Here is a 16,696-nt window from a genome sequence, read left to right on the forward strand (position 1 = left end):
ACGTTTACACCTTTTGACAGTCGAAAACCTTAAAATTCGTCATACGGACCATCCCTGCTCGCCGTTTACTGCCAGACCCACTTTGGCAGACTCCTTCTCAATCTGTTCAAAGGTGGCTGTTACCGCTCGCAATGTTCGACCCATTATATCGATGTCATCGGCGTAGGTGAGTAACATGTGTTGTTTGGTGTACAGAGTGCCATTTCTGTTCACCTTTGCGTCTCGTATGACCTTTTCCAGTAGGATGTTAATAAGATCACACGACAAACTGTCACCTTGTCTGAATCCTCGTTCGGTATTGAAGCTTGATAAATATGTTTTATTACTGTTTTAATGGACGAACTCAAAGCTTTGAACAGGGGTTGGCATTTTTGAACGTTTTTTACAGTGTTTATGTTCAAATATATATGTATTGTATTCATATATATCAAAAATGCATTAATTCATTAAAAAATATATAAAAAATGTTCAAAATTTAAAAAATTTAGATCAAAAGTTATTAAAACATAAAATGACTTAAAAACAAAAATTAACATGGTGAAAAATACAGTTAATTTCGTAATCTTATAAGCCCATTTGAAATTTTGAGAAATCGAAGCCAAAAGTTAAAAACTCTTTTTTTTTACTCGAGTTTAATGGGCGCTGTTCAAAGGTGCCCCACGTTCAAAGGTGCCCCCCTCTCCCCTATATTTTATTTGTGTGGACCTCCATTCATAGTAGAGTATGAAAATATCTATTCCGTAATACTAAGTAAATAAATTCCTTATGATTGCTACTCGTGAACCACCTTATTGTTAAATCTCTTCATTATCTCAGAGAATCCCTATCTCAGATACACAGATACTCCAACATTATTACAACTAAAAAACACTGTTGATTTGTTTTTGTTTCTCAAAACCAAACAACGTTGTTTTCTTGTTAGCCCAACGTTAAGAGAGAGAGAGCGCGAGAGAGGTGACAAGAGTCAACGGTACAAGTGTTAGATGCCAGTGTATGGGTATTGTACACAGCCGAGAAACGTCAATTCTTCTACTACACTGTGTAATTGTTGCTATTGTTTTGTTTTGTTACGTTTTGTCTTCTTCCATACGTTCGTTTCCACGACGAACACCACCACCATCACGTTGACGACCAACCACACCAGTATGTTGATGAATTTGAAGATAGAGAAACGCGTAGAAAGATAGAAAAAACACGAAAACGAAGTTAATGGAATTTAGTTATTTCTTCGATTTTCAGTTAAGACCCAAACGAATCTAAAGAAACGCGCTTTTTGTGGACAACAAACGACGAAAGCGAAGACTACGACGACGTCTAAATTGAAAAAAGAAGAAGACGATAAAAAAACTACGACGACGACAACGAAAAACAAAAAAAAAACCTTCAAATAAAACCCCCCAATAATTAAAACAGAAAGCAACAGAAGTAGAAAATACAGAATCAAAGTGGCAAAAAATAAATTGAGAAAAAAGAAGTGCTCTTACTTTTTTCCGTAAAAGAAAAAAGGGATAAATAAGTGAAAATAAATAGTAAAATAAATCACAATTAAACAAAATAAAGTAATTGTTTAAAAGCAAAAGAAAGTAAGCACAAAGTGTAAAGCGAAAAAAATTAAAATAAAATTGATTTATAAAACAACGCATAATCCAAAGCCCGCAGTGGCTACGTAACGACGTAATACAATCAATCCATGGAATACCACAATTCATATTGAAAACAAAAACAACAACAACCAATTGAATAAATTTTGGAATTTGTGAAAAAAATTCGAAGGTTTTAGAAGTTTTTTTTGTTCAGTTCAACAAAATTACGTTTTAAAGTTATACGTCGTTTTTTCTCGAATGTTTTATTTATTTTTTTTCCAAAGTAGTAAAAAATTAAAAAAAGAGTTAAAGGTAGTTCGCTTAGCCGATTCGGGGTTTTTATTATTGTTGTTAATTTTTTTTTGGTCTGCATAAAGTTCAAGTACGTTCACATATTGCCGCCGTGTTTTTTCTTTTTCTTCTTCTTCTTTTTTGTCATTTTATTTCATTCACACATTTAGCACGCATTGTTGTTATTGTTAATTTGTTGTTGTTCTTGGTTTTTTGGGGGTAATGTAAACTTTGTGTTTGTGTGTGTATTTGTGAGTATCTGTGTGCAAACTGTATGACGTCTGACGTGTATTTTTTGGTCTATTCCAAAAAATTATTTCATTCCTCCTCCTCTTGTTTCCTCTCACAAAACAATTTTTTTTGCAAATAACGGAAAACAAATGGAATGCCAACAAAAACAACAAAACAAGTGATTTTTGTGTGATCATTGGAGAATACCACAAGGTGAATGTTTCTGTTTTCACATTATACTTCTTGTTGCGATTCTGCTACTGCTGCTTCTTCTTCCTCTCGACTAACAACAAAGTCCAATGCCGTTATTTATTGTCATCTGCTGTTGACGTTCAAATACAATCCATGCATTCTCTCTGTCTCTCTCTACTACCCTCCTCTCCCATTCACCACCCATTCTAATTAGAAATAATTGCATGTGATTGCAACATTTGTTTCATGTCTGCTAATTTTTACCCCTTTTTCTTGTTGTTGTCGGTTTTGTTTTTTTTTCTGGAGAATAAAGAAATCAAAACAATTGTCGTCGCATTGTCATACCCGACGAAATGGAAAAAAAAATTTGCAAATAAACACGAAGGCGACGACACATTTCCATTGTTTAACTGGAAAAAAAGTGCATTCATGTGATTGGTTGTCTGTCTCTCTGCTATGTGTGGGAGTGTGTGTGTACGTCTCCGTGTGAATTCCTTTCTTTCCTTCCTTTTTTCTTCTTTGTTTGTTATTCTTCCCTTTGTTGTTTTGTTGTGTAAACGTGGTCTCGGCCCGTCTGTCATTTCAAATCTCATTCGTATGGTTTGCGAGCCATAACAGTGATGTTAACTTGTAGGTGTAGAAAAACGTGGAATAAAATGAAACCGCTACGATGTCATAAAATGGTGCTTTCGGTACTCTTTAAATTTAAAACCTGTGATCGGAGCCTTACAGTCGGACATTGCCGACCATATGATACCCTACACAACTACCCAAAATTCTAACTTTCTATGGATCTACATTTCGAGCACATAGACACCTTTAAATATACTGTATAACTCCCCTACCCGTGTACATACAACAACAAAATTGTTATCAATTTATGTTCTTCAGGTGTAAATATATACGCCATGGAATAGAAATTTTGTGATCAAAAGAGTCATATTTATTCCATGATCATACCCCTTTCTATGTGTTCGTGATGTCCGTTCATAATTGTGGGCTCTAGAGCCACCACAAAAACAGACAATAATAAAATTGTTGGTCCATTTCATCCCCATTACCAAAAACAATAAGGACCCCGCCCTACATGCAAAAATTCGTTGCAATTGGTTCATAACTGTGGCTAATTTACTGTGAATACACGTAATAAGAAACACGAGTCATCCTTCAACGTTCGAAGTTGTGATCCCTTGAAAGAATCAAGTCAATAAATTGGAGTGTATATTAAATTTGTCATTCCGTTTGCAATACTTCGAAATATTCACCAGAAATCTCATAAAGTATATATATAAAATTAACCAGATTAAAATTCTATGGGAATTTATGCGTGCCCGTCCGTCTGTTGAAATTACGATAAAGTTCTCAATATTGAAGATAGATCTTTAGAATTTTGCTCATATATTTGCTCATAGGATGTTGATATAATTTCCATATAACGATCCGCTAAATTCTCGATTTTTTGGATATTTTGGCACGTTTTTCAACCGAATTGACAGTATTTTGGTATGTTAAGTTTTGATTGGGTGACACGTCGTCCTACTAAAACTTATAAATATTGGTTGCGCAAAAATTCGCTCGCGAATTATTCAAAATACATTCTTTTCATTTTGTGCTCATTTAACGAACGAATTTACGACGATAAATTCTTTACCAAACGAGCATTCGCCAAAAGAATGTTCGCACACACATAACAAACGAATGAGAGCACACAACAACGATCGTTCGTTTGGTGGTTGAAATTCTTTCTGACATTCTCTCACGAATCAAAACAAACATTCCCGAATTCTCGCGAATGCTCAAAACAGCAACAAGAATAACAGCAAACGTTCGTAAACTCAATATGTTGGACATGTTATTCCACACACTTTCTGTTACACACATTCTTTCGTTGTTTGTGTTTACTTTTTTATGGCATTTTTGTTTGTTGTGGTTTTTAACAGTGCTCGCGTGCATTCGCGAACATTTGTTTTTTGAGTTTTTTCAAAAGAATGTTCTTCAGCAACAAATGCTCGCGAATGAACGAATTGACGACGCTTGCAGCGAAATTTTATCGTTCGTAAATTTTTCGTACAATGCGAACATTCGCGAGAGATTTCAAATGCTTGTTCATTCATTGTAACTTTATCATTCGCGATAAATTGAAAACATTCGAATTTTCACCCATGAGCATTCGTGAGAAATATTGTATTTTAATCATTCTCCACACCCTGGTTTGAAATACGGCTTATTCAGAAATATTCGCGTTTATTTTGAAACAGATAGGTAGGCCACACTTTCTTTATGTCAAATGAGCAGCAATTGTTGACATTCACTCCTCTCTCTCACTCTTTGAGGCATTCTCTCTCCCCATTGTTGTGTCTTGTTGTCATTATTACCGTTTGTTTCTTCCTATTTCGTCGAGCCATATGATTTCGTAGCGAAGTGTTGTTGTGCCAGTGTTCAGTATTTCCAGCTGAAAAAGAAACCAACCGTGTATTTAACCTTTTTTTTATTTTTTGGATAAAAAATGTTTATTTTCACTAAGTTTTGGTGTTTTATATAATATTGTGAAATTCTTGACGTAAAACTGTGTTATGCGACCATTTGAATATTTATGACCGTGTGTGTGTGTGCATGTTACTGCTTTTTGGAATTATTAATCAAAATACCCCCAAAAAATTGTAAAAAACCTTTTTCTATTTTGTTGAAGAAAGAAGAAAAAATAGAAAACAGGGTGTGCCGTCATTTCGTGGAGAGTAATCTGTGTGAAATTTTTGTTTACTGTAACGAAATTTTGGAAACCTTCGAAAGGCGTAGAAAAGAAACACATGTCGGTCGTCTATTGTGTGTTGTGGTGTAATTAAAACAGTGGTGTGGCGAAATTTGTTTGCAAAATTTCAAAGTAAATTTAATTTGTGTTAATATTTAATAAATATTGAAAGTATTATTTTTGAAATATTAAAAAAAGTAGTAAACAAAACAAGTGTTGTTAATAAAAAACAAAGCCATTTCCAGTTGTAACCTCTCATGTGTTGAAATAAAAAATCAAGAAAGTTCCGCAAAGTTTGGCGGTTTCTTTTTAAATTGTTAAAAAAAAAAAAATAAAATATTGTAATATTTATAAAATATTTTTTTTTATTTCTTTAGTTTTGGTTCTCTTCATTACATTCCCTTTAAATTTTTTTATATATGAAAAGAAAATAAACCCAATTATTTTACATTTAAATCACCACAATAAAAGTATTATTTAAACAAAAATTGTAAAAAAAATATTACAACAACAAAACCTGTCTGTGAAATTAAACAAATTAAACATGAAAGTGAAAGTCGATTCCAATACCAATATTTCAAAACTTAAAGTTCAAAATAAAACACCACAAGTTACAACAACAACTCGATCGCTGCAGAAAAAGGAAGTTGTTGTCGATACCGATGAAGAGGAACAACGGCTGCAGGATGAAAACGATGCAGCAGCAACCGCCGAGGAGGAGGCCATTAGCCTGGCAATGCATAAAATAATCGAAGAGGATGACAACGATGTGGTCGATGATATTCTACCCCAGCTGAATATAACATCGTCGTCAATCTCGCCGCCAACAATAACATTTACCTCGACAACATCGCGCAATAATCTTAACGTAAGTAGTAAACAAATAAACTACAACAACAATTAGCGTTTACATTATCGTTTGATATCGTTGAATTAAAAATGAAAAACAAACAAAAACGATTCTTAGAAAAATAAATAAATATAAAAAACCAAAAAAAAATAAAATAAAATAACCTCAATAATTTGTAGCAGGAGGTACCACGGCCATGTACACCCCCGTTTATTTTTCATACGCCATGAAAATTCTTATCAAATCTGTTGCTTTACTGACTGTCGTTTTGTTTGTTTTTTTGTCGAGTAATGCCAATTAAGAGGTTTTCTGTTTGGCGGGAAATATGACCGGCTTAAGGGTTTTTCATTGATGGATGGGAGAAAATATATAAATGTGGATAGTCTTGAAATCGTAGTCGTTCGGCCCGTAGATCTTTCGGAGAATTTTTCTTTCAAACATCCCAAGAACTGTCTCATCTGCTTGCGCAAGTACCCATGTCTCAGATCCATATAACAGCACATGTAGTATCAGCGTCGTCCTGTAAGGTGTGTGTTTGATCTGGCGGGAGGTGGCCTTGTTTCTAAACTGCTTACTTAGACCATTGTAGCATCTGATGGCCATCACAATCCTTCTCCGTATTTCAAAACTGATGTCATTCGTTTTATTTATGGCGGTACCAAGGTATATAAAATCTGTAACTACCTCGAAGCTGTAATTCTCAAGTTCCACAGTTGGTCCGAGTCTACTGGACGTCTTGCGCGTCGATACCATCAGCTTGATATTCTCGCCATTTACTACCAGTCCCACTTTGGCAGACTCCTTCTCAATTTGTTCAAAGGTGGCTGTTACCATTCACAATGTACAGAGTGCCATTTCTGTTCACCTTTGACCTTTTCCAGCAGGATGTTAAAAAGATCACACGACAAACTGTCACCTTGTCTGAATCCTCGTTCGGTATTGAAGGGCTTCGATAGGTCCTTTCCGACTTTAACTGCTGATCTTGTGTCACTCAAAGTTATCCTGCATAGCCGTATTAATTTTGCAGGAATGCCAAACGCAGACATGGCTTTAAACACCTCTGAACGGATAGGGCTGTCGAATGCGGCTTTATAGTCGACGAATTGGTGGTATGAGTCGATGCGTTTTTCGTGGGTCTTTTCCAGGATTTGGCGCAGAGTGAAAATCTGGTCAATGGTGGATTTGCCAGGCCTGAAGCCGATGATGTCATTGACCATTGGCTTCAATCGTTCACACAGCACGCTGGATAGCACTTTATATGCGATGGGAAGTAGACTTATTCCTCTATAGTTGGTACATATCGTCTTGTCTCCTTTTTTGTGCACGGGACACAGGATGCTATGTTTCCAATCATTGGGCATGCATTCCTCTAGCCATATTGTACTAATCAGCTGGTGCGTGCTCCTGACCAGTATGCGACCACCAGTCTTGAATAGTTCGGTTGCTAACCCGTCGGCTCATGCTGCTTTATTGTTCTTGAGCCGATTAATTGCTTGTATATACCGTCATCTATTATTGGTTCTGGGATATCCTCTTCACCGCTACTATTTGATACCAGAAGCTTTTCAAAATGTTCCTTCCAGATCCTCAACACGCTGTCTGTATATGTCACTAGGTTCCCTTCTTCATCTCTACAGGAGGATGTGCCTGCACCAAAACCTTCGGTTTGGTGTTTTACTCGTTGGTAAAATTTCCAGACTTCATTCTGACTCCTGTACATCTCGACTTGCTTACGCTCGCGTTTTTCTTTCTCCCGTTAATTCTCCATCACATTACGTGTTGCTACTGTACGCTGCGTTTTTTCAGATCAATAGCTTTACGACACTCCTGATCGCACCATGGGTTTCTTGGTGGTGACTTTTGGTAGCCAAGTGTTGCTTTTACTACATTTTGTAGGGAGCGGGCAATTTCGCTCATCTACTGGAGTGAGTCTGGAGACGAGGTCTTTTATTCTCCTGTTAACCATAAATCCGCAACCAAATTCATGTCTCGTTTCATGATTTACTTACGCCTGTCCCTTTGGTACATCCGCCAAAGCGAAAACTGCGTCTGTTCTGTACAAGTTGCGCATATTCCGTTTGAGGGGGTTGTCAACATTAGGGAGGCTTGGTTTTCTTTTTCTTTGATTTTTCATAGTAGGTTGGGGTTTCCGAGAGTGGGCAACTAAACCGACGCTTTAACCCATTTTTTATAGTTCTTATGGGTGAACTCGCGGCACATATTAGCTCACTATTTTAACGGGTGAACGGGGGGTCAGTGTCCACAATTGAAATGAAAGAGGGGCCAAGATAAGCCTGGATTTCGCCATGTTAAAGCCAATCAGAGCCGTTGCTTGGATAGTCTTGAAAAAAATATTCTTTAAAAAATCCACGCCTCTAATAGTCTTGAAAAAAATATTCTTTAAAAAATCCACGCCTCTAATAGTCTTGAAAAAAATATTCTTTAAAAAATCCACGCCTATAATAGTCTTGGAAAAAATATTCTTTAAAAAATCCACGCCTCTAATAGTCTTGAAAAAAATAATCTTTAAAAAATCCACGCCTCTAATAGTCTTGAAAAAAATATTCTTTAAAAAATCCACGCCTCTAATAGTCTTGGAAAAAATATTCTTTAAAAAATCCACGCCTCTAATAGTCTTGAAAAAAATAATCTTTAAAAAATCCACGCCTCTAATAGTCTTGAAAAAAATAATCTTTAAAAAATCCACGCCTCTAATAGTCTTGAAAAAATATTCTTTAAAAAATCCACGCCTCTAATAGTCTTGAAAAAAATATTATTTAAAAAATCCACGCCTCTAATAGTCTTGAAAAAAATATTCTTTAAAAAATCCACGCCTCTAATAGTCTTGAAAAAAATATTCTTTAAAAAATCCACGCCTCTAATAGTCTTGGAAAAAATATTCTTTAAAAAATCCACGCCTCTAATAGTCTTGGAAAAAATATTCTTTAAAAAATCCACGCCTCTAATAGTCTTGAAAAAAATATTCTCTAAAAAATCCACGCCTCTAATAGTCTTGAAAAAAATAATCTTTAAAAAATCCACGCCTCTAATAGTCTTGAAAAAATATTCTTTAAAAAATCCACGCCTCTAATAGTCTTGAAAAAAATATTCTTTACAAAAACCACGCCTTTGGATAGTCTTGAAAAAATATTCTTTAAAAAATCCACGCCTTTGGATAGTCTTTAAAAATTTTTCTGTAAAAAATCCAGGCCTTTGGATAGTCTTGAAAAAATATTCTTTACAAAAACCACGCCTCTAATAGTCTTGAAAAAAATATTCTTTAAAAAATCCACGCCTCTAATAGTCTTGAAAAAAATATTCTTTAAAAAATCCACGCCTCTAATAGTCTTGAAAAAAATATTCTTTAAAAAATCCACGCCTCTAATAGTCTTGAAAAAAATATTCTTTAAAAAATCCACGCCTCTAATAGTCTTGGAAAAAATATTCTTTAAAAAATCCACGCCTCTAATAGTCTTGAAAAAAATATTCTTTAAAAAATCCACGCCTCTAATAGTCTTGGAAAAAATATTCTTTAAAAAATCCACGCCTCTAATAGTCTTGGAAAAAATATTCTTTAAAAAATCCACGCCTTTGGATAGTCTTGAAACAATATTCTTTAAAAAATCCACGCCTTTGGATAGTCTTGAAAAGATATTCTTTAAAAAATCCACGCCTTTGGATAGTCCTGGAAAACATATTCTTTAAAAAATCCACGCCTTTGGATAGTCCTGGAAAAAATATTCTTTAAAAAATCCACGCCTTTGGATACTCCTGAAAAATTATTTTCTAATAATAACCCTTGAAAAAATATTCTTTAAAAAAGCCACTCCTCAGATACCCCTTGAAAAAATATTCTTTAAAAAATTTTATATCAAAAAAAATTGCTACCTTTGCCACATTTTGTCCTCCTAGAGAGACTCTGACTGCATTAATTTGTTGTCAAATGTGTGTCCGGGGGACTACTCCGCCATATAGAATAATAATTATTTCATGGAACTCACACACATTTGACGTTGTTATCTTGAATTTATTTTCGTTGTTTATATTTCCTCCCCCCTCCAACTAACTGCTGTAGTGGAGAAAAAAATGGCGCAAATTATTGGCAAAGCTTTTCAATATGTTTTCAATAAAATCTACTTATAGAAAAAAATAAACAAACAACCGAATCGCGACAACAAAAAAATGTTAATCACTATCGTATAGATGTTTGTGTGTGTGTGCGATTAACATGTTGTAAAAATAAAACTTGTTTTTTTTTGCTAATTTAAATTTGTTGTAATTTTCTACAATTGTTCAGTATACAACTCTTCCACCTCCTGATCCTGCCCCCACCTTCCTCCTTAATTACTTCATTAGTTAATTTAATGTTAATTTAATTCTTTAATGTTAATGTAATTTCCCTCAAAACAAACAACAACGACTCGTATTCAGATCGTTGTCCTCTAATAGTACTACGTTTCTGTTTTTTGTGTTGTTGTTATTTGTTATCTATTATCATAGGGTAGTATCGTATATCCCGCATTCATCAACCCTTCCCTAGCTTAATTCACTCAATTGTTTATTTATTCCATTAAAACAATTTTGTTAATTTTACTTATTATTTTTTTGCGTCTTTTTTTATAACTTTTGTTGTTGTTGTCGTAGTTTGGAATGTGTCCGTCGCACCCCTCTCTCTTGGCTGAGGGAATTTCAATTTACACTTTCAACTTTTCTATGGCAACTTTTTTAGACATTTATAGCAAATATTTTTTTCAAATCAAATTTTATTGTTAGTTATTTGTTTCATTTACAAATTTCTCACTTTGTTAAAGACCCTCTCTATTGGTGATGCTAATTTGGCGATTTATTAACATTAAAATTAATATATTAACCATGTTGTTATTTTAGAATGAGATAATGTTAAATTTATATGGATAAATGCTACATGATTTCGCCGAATGATCTAGACTGCATACCAGTTTTACAATAACAGTTTTTATATTGGTTTATTTATTTCATTATAAAAATTAAGGTTGATCGTTTAATGGCCACCACGACCACGCTTCCAGGATAATATCCTTTTCATGAAATTTTTGGATAACCCAATCACAAAGTGGCTGCCTTATTTATTTGATAGCTTCACGAATTATATCTTGAAGTTGAGGTCTTAATTGGAAGCTACTTCGGTCACACGATCTCAAAGAAATAAATCGGTCCGGACGGTAGCCTCATTTTCGAAAATGTAAAGTGCAATGACCCCGCTCGATCACAAGCCCAACAATCGCACGTTGAGGACCTTCAGAAAGCTTAACATCCTCATGTGTGTCATTAACAATTGAGAACAATATCAGTCAAACGACCACCATGACCACTCTTACACTCCTTTTCTTGAAGTTTTACATAACTAAATCGCAAAGTGACTGTCCTATGTTATATATACGACTGACGAATTCTATCTTTGGGGTTTTGAGTCCACTGGACTGGATTGTTTCATCTCCCGCATAACTCAATTCATTCGCCGTAACTAATGATCTCAGCTCAATTTCCAAAAGTTACCAATCAATAACACGCGGAGGATGGAGCGGAAGACTTCTCAACAACAACTCGTGGGTCTACCAAGTCCCTAATGAGATATTTTTGCTTCTCAAAATGATTTTTAGATAGAATTTCATATCATTTTAATGGTGATCAAGCGCCCGGCTTGTAATAAACTTTATAAGACTTATCGCAAGATCTTATGCAGAAAACGGCGAATTTGGAGATGGGAGATCTCGATCATGTGTTCTGTGAAAGGTTTCCTGTCCATGCCAATTTAAATTTGATATCATTTAAAATGTAGAGATTGTGGCATAGACAATACGATTTAAGCCCAATAATCACATCGGACCATAATCCGCATCAAACTATAATATGTTGATGCCAGAGAAAGTTATCATCAATAATTTTTTGGCTACTGTTATGGACTAATTGTCACGAAATTTCGGACTGCGCCACTAGAGGGCTTCCGGTCCATTGTGATCATCCAAGGAAAAGTGTATAAAAGAAGATGTAAATTGGGGATTGAAAAAAAAACATATAAATTTGAAGTTAGGATAAAAACGGTCTACGAGTACAGGTGCACTGTCCCAACCCCTTTAAATTTCTGATAATGTTGTAGATGAAGACGTCTGCAGGCCAACCACGGACACCGACATAGGATATGTCTCTTTCTCTTCCTCACAGATTCTGCAATAGTCCGTAGTCCCACATGATGGTATAAGCCCTGATATTGCAATGTCCAGTAATAACTTCTGTCATTACTATAATTTCGGCTTTGCTCAGATTCAACAGCGAGTTAGTTTATTAGTTCAGTTGACTAAATGGATCTTAACACCTAGGTTCGTTGTGTCTAGGTCTTACGTCAAAGTGGTTAGATAAAGTCAGCGATTGCTAGACCTGTAGATTGTTATCCTCGTCTGCGTTTTCATATCCATAATATTACAGTGTGCTGGTACCCAGCATAGTTGGTAGCTGTTAGGCAGTATTTCGGAAGTTGGTCTGTACTTATTGGCGACCTCAGTCTTAATATTGCAAGATTTAAGCCGCTTTACTATCAACAAAGATAGTTAACGGTTCAAGGATATCAGAATCCAACTCCGCTGCCTTTCAAATCTCAAAGATTTCAGCCTGGAAAACTCTACAGTCCCTATATAGCTTGTAAGTGTACTCAAGACTTAGTCTATCACAGCAAACGCCAGCTGCAGTGCATTCTACCTTCTTGAAGCCGTATGGATAAAAATCCAAAAATCGTGAAATCTTAAAACTGGTGATATATAGTTTTGCCCAATTAATACAGCGCTGGGGATATAAGTGTGGTTTTCTTCCAAATTTTAGTCGATTTTTACGGGATTTATTCTTTAAACCACCAACTTGCTTCAAAAGCATCTAAAATGTCATTCCTGATAATTAAAAAAATTTATAGGTGTAGATATAATCCTATATATAGGTATAACCCTATAAAATTCACAAGGTTCGGTATTTAAGATCAGGGGATCTTAATCTCGATTCTGTGTATGTTTTCATGGCAATTTTCCCATATTTGCGCATGGAGGGCTATAATGGCACAAGACATCCAGGATGCCCTGCAGACATTTGGAATATTTTTGATCTTTACGAAAGGACCCTCATTCCTCTCAGTGAAGTGGCGGATGACGCATTTTTCTCTTAGCTCTCATTTACCATTGTTGAATGAAGCTGTTAATTCATTATAATTATTCATCAAATCCTGGACAAAGAAGTACTCGTTGTTAGGTGATTTTGTCGACTCATTGTCAACCTCCCAAGGACTATCTGTAGGATGAGTCCGACCTACTTTCGGAACAATCAGGTATTGCTAACCAGTTAAAACTGAATACAGTCACATCCACTGTCTTGCTTTGCTTGGACGGCACCACGGCGGATTTGTCGATGGAATAAAGTTACATTTGCTTTCAATTTGTAAATTGTAATGGTTCTCATCATCTTATACAACCATTTGCTTTTTACCTAGGTCTTGCCAAACAGTTCCTTCATTGAATCAAAGTTCGCGTTTAAATGTTCAATGAATTATATTTTCAAGAGCAGCCGAATTCGGGTTGCCTCGTCTTGATGACGCCGGAACTAGACTAAGTTCTCTGTTAAGGTTTCCTTGCTATTTTCCACGTTAGAATAATTCGTATCGATGGAGATGCTATTTTTCACTTTACACAATTACTATTAACTTGTATAAGTTGCACTTTCCGGGGGTTTTGGTACTTGTTAAATTATATAAATCGATCAATGAAATCATAATTATACTCACAAACATAAATAAAAATAAACAAATATATTCCTTTTTTCCCCATAAATTGAATTGAAAGGAGTAGCTAACATTACAGGACCCAAAAATGAATGAGACCATAAATGCGTGAGAGTCTTCTTTTGCCAGTATTTTTTCTTGATATAAAAATGTATTTTATTTGCACAGATATTTGTCCAATTTCCCCTTAAATCATTAAAATCTTTTTGGTCTTGTTTTGCCAATATTTCTTCAATATTGTCTTGATATAATAACGTTTTTAATTTGCATGGGCTCTAAGATATCTTCAGATATTTTTAGCGCTTTTTTAATTCGCGATATTCAACTCTAAAAAGTTGACATCACTTTTTATCGCTCACCATTTTTGCATTGTTCATCGAAAAAAGTATCTTTTTCGTATTTCTTTGTTGTGTCTGGGGATTTTATTGAATGTTTTCTTTTAACATTGAAATTCTTTATACGATGTTTGTGTTTCAGTTTTTTATTTTTGACGTTTTCGTATCTTCGTGTTTATTATTTATTTTCTTTGATTAACATTTTTGACAACGGTTTTGTTGTTTCAAGATTTCGTGGAGAGTTCAAAGAAGAGATACATTTTTAAAGAGAGCTTATTTGTTTTCTCTTGCATGCTACAAATTTTAACTACTCTACCAGGTTATGTGGACTCAACCCTTTTTGAAGGGCTACTCTGTGTTGATAAATTTAAGGAATTCCCCCAAGTTGACATGTGCCATATTTCTCATTTTCTTAATGAAAATGGTTAGAGTTCGTTTTGGGGGTTTTTCTTTTTGTAGGAATTGTATGGCCTATGTAAATTTGTTTTAAGTGACAAATATATATTTGTGTGTATGTACAGAATGACATTTAATTAATGTAATTAATGATATCATACTTAGTTTTGTTGGTTGGTTTTGTTGAAATGGGTTAATTTGGGTATGGGTTAGAGGGGGATAGTGGGTGCAAAGTGAATTAACGTAAACACGCTTAGAACACTTCAACATTAGAAAATAGGATAAGCGGTTGGTTGTCGGCACTTTTGTGTTTAAACATAAATGTGGGTACATTTAAAAACCGTAAATTTTTCAAAAAAGCATGGATTTAATAAAGTAAACTGTGCATATTTTTTCAAAAGGATTTTTTAAACTTTTTTCAAATCTTGGCAAAAAGAGTAAATTTTTGTAAAATAATTTTTCTTCTATTAAAAAAACAGGATTTAAAATTTGTTCAACCCTCAACAAATAGAGTAACTTGGGGACTTGGCAAAAAGTGCAGATTTTTTTTTAAGTCGAAGGTTTTGTAATTATTTTTTGAAGCGTCAACAGACGGCTCGAGTATATTTACAAATATACAATTTTGAGTCTTAGCAAAAAGCTTTTATATTTTTTTAAATAAATATTAAGAGTAGAATAAATAAAAATATTTCTTTAAGTCTAAGCAACTGGCTTAGATTTTTTAGGTCTAACAAAATGGGTAGATTCTAAACAAAATATTTTTCGAGCCTTAGCAAGTGACGTATTTTTTTAAATTTATAGTCTTTGCAAATTCTTTAGATTTTTAAAGTATTTTTTAAACCTTGGCAAAGGACCTAAATTCACCGTGGGTTGTGTTGTGATTTTCAGCTTTCGACTCGAAATGTACAAATAATTAAGTTTTCGGCCCACTTCATCCGAAAAATTATTATCTGATCATCACCTAACATTTTAGGCGTTGTCCTTGACCATAACTGGAACCTCATGGAACATTTCAAAGCCATCAAGCTATATATCCGCCCTGAAGTGTGGTAATAGGTTACTAAATAATATTTGAATACGTAAGCACTTGTAAATATAAATAAATATATTTAGGTAATACGTAAGCACCTGACAATATAATTGGTATGAATTTAAAGGCCAACCACTCCTCTTGGATATACTATCAACTTCTCGGGCCTATGTCCTTCTGGAGTAAATAAATACGCCATAGAATACAAAATTTGTAATTTTTCACACAAAAGTCAGGGTCCATTTGATCCGCTAAATATTGACCGATCTTTATCAAAGCAAGTATGTTTATTCTTTGGGAGATCCCCTTCTCCATTTGAAATGTTTGGGCCATTATTGCCGCCTCTGGAGCGACCAGAAACCAACAAAAATTAAGTATTTGGTCCATTTCATCCCCTAAATATTAACCGATCTTTACCAAAAACAATAGGGTTCTTCATTAGCCAAAACTTATCATACATGCCAAATTTCGTGAAGATTAGTCCATAACTGTGGCCTGTATCGTGTTTACAAATTATAATGGACAGACGGACGGACAAACATGTCGAGATATGACGATCGGTATACTAAAAGGTGGGTCTAGGACCAATATTTCGCGGCGTTGCAACCTCTTGGGGCTGCACAATGCTATAATACCCTGACACATAGTTATGTAGGGTATAGAAAGATATTTCTTCAAAGGGGAGGATTTTCATGTCTCAGAAAAAATTAATATTTTTTCAAGGATTGTATTTTTAAAAATATTTTCTCAAGGATCAGTACAAGGTGTAGATTGTTACAAGGCGTAGATATTAAGGTCTATAAGGTCTATAAAGTTCAGTTAATAGAAGACAGTCGATCGATAACATCGTCCTGTCTTCTGATAGGTCAGGGCTAATTTGACCCATAACCACCTCGGTGGCTATGTAAATAAGAAAAATTGTCGCATGTGAGCCTTATAAAACCCACTTTGATGCGATAATGGGGTTATCGAACCTGCATTTAAAATTGTCATTAAGAATCGAGGTCATGGACGCCTTAATCTCTACTATTGCAATGGTGTCAAATTGAAAGAAAGAAGGTCTTTCTCAAATTATAAAAAACTACGATTTTCGTAAAAGGTTTTGAAATTGATCTCATGGTAGAGATATTCGGCCCCCATATCAAGACGTCACATTTTGTATACAAATTTGAGCCTTAAGAATTATAAACTTCAGTTATCATAGGAACTCAAGCCGGACGATGATTAGGAATTCTATGGGAAAA

The sequence above is a fragment of the Musca vetustissima genome, unplaced genomic scaffold, assembly GCF_032173495.1.
Source record: "Musca vetustissima isolate MV318-11 ecotype Yass unplaced genomic scaffold, APGP_CSIRO_Mvet_v1 utg9380, whole genome shotgun sequence".
NCBI lineage: Eukaryota > Metazoa > Arthropoda > Insecta > Diptera > Muscidae > Musca > Musca vetustissima.